This window comes from Epinephelus moara, chromosome 19 (assembly GCF_006386435.1).
Source record: "Epinephelus moara isolate mb chromosome 19, YSFRI_EMoa_1.0, whole genome shotgun sequence".
Taxonomy (NCBI): Eukaryota; Metazoa; Chordata; class Actinopteri; order Perciformes; family Serranidae; genus Epinephelus; species Epinephelus moara.
The window spans coordinates 5864335-5866034 of NC_065524.1; positions in this window are offsets into that span (position 1 = coordinate 5864335).

The following is a 1700-nucleotide window of genomic DNA, read 5'->3' on the forward strand; positions in this document are numbered from 1 at the left end:
ATAGATAGATAGATAGATAGATAGATAGATAGATAGATAGATAGATAGGGCAGGTAAGGTGACTAAATTTAAGTGCAAGTGCAGTGCAGAAGTGATGAGTACTTTGATATAGATAATATAAATGTAAGGTAAATATATGTGCAGATGCCAATGCAAATACAGATTTTAATTCTTTTTTTTATTTATTCATTCATTCATTTGTATATTTGTAGAAGGTGCTTAAAACTAACAACTGTGTTAAATATAGAATGAGGAATGCTATAAAATATAAAATGCACAGAAGGTTAGATATGAAATGCTGCATGTGTTTTGTTTGTTTTAAGCTAATTTGTGCAGAGGCACAGCTGTGTTTATTAAAAAGTGAAAAAGTTAGTTACACATTGTGTATGTGAGTGCCTGTGAATGTCTAACTGGGTAGCAGGTGACACCTGGTAGCTTCGGGTTGACAAATGAGCAAATAACTCAGCCCAAATTTGTTTTTGTTTGCACATGTAATATTTTCAGCCCCTTTCTGTAAAGACATTATCAAAAACTATGTATATCTATGAATATCTAAAAGGGAAAGTACAAGACTCGAAAAACAAGAACAAGAACAAGAACAAGAACGTTAACACAAAGCCCAATCTCCAAAGACAAATGATTGTAATCATGAAGTCATTATTGAGTCCTTCCCTCTGGTGTCCCCGACCTTATTTTAGTACAAATATGATCAGTAATCAACAGCGAGAGATAAATAATTTTTTTATCCTGTTTTAATTATGCCATGAATTACATAAATGATGTTGGTCAATTTGAAAGATAATTTTGCTAGTCAAGAAAGTCACAGTTTATTGTAGGTTTGTTGTAGTACTATTTAGTTTTATGTGAAACTTGTCAGTGAACTACATCTCTCATCTCACACAAATACATCACCAACACTAGCTAGCTAGGTAACTTAGCTATGTTCCACACACAAATGTAACATTATCTTACCCAATCTGTTTGTCTGCTTGCTGTTGTTGTTGTTTTTTCTTAATCAGACAGGAAGTCAAGAATGAGCAAGACCTGTTGGCATTGTATAGAAAACTATGACGTCACCTACGCAATTTGTCTAGTCTTTCTGATTTTCACAATCTTATACTTCAACAGTTTTACACAACAAACTGCGATTTTGTTAAATAGCAAAATCACATTTTAAACTGGAAAAACATCATATGTGTTATAAATGACAAAATTCAAACAGGATCTGAAAAATTTGTCTCTTGCAATTATGTACTATACATATTTTTATCAAAATAAGGCCCCATGCTGGCAGAAGGGGAGGGAATAACCTGTTTTCCTGTGGTGTGACAAACTCATTACACATTTACTGTTGCTTTAGCTAGACTTAATAAAACACTACATTTGTGTACCCTACTGAGAAGGTGGCTGGTGTGAATGACGAACAGACTGTGACACCAGAATCTGGGGTTGGTGTTGAAACTTTTTTGTTAAAAAAAAAAGTAATAATAATAATTTTAAAAAAAGTGGATGGTGCATTGCAAGATTGCCTGTTTTGGCTGGAAACACATGTAATGTACACATGTACACATGTACACGTACACACACACACACACATTTTCCCAACCTAATTTAATTATCTGCTCTGATCTCATTGACTATAGTGACATATGTTGAAGACCATTTTAAAAAGTTTTTTTTTTTTTTTTTTTTTTTTTTTT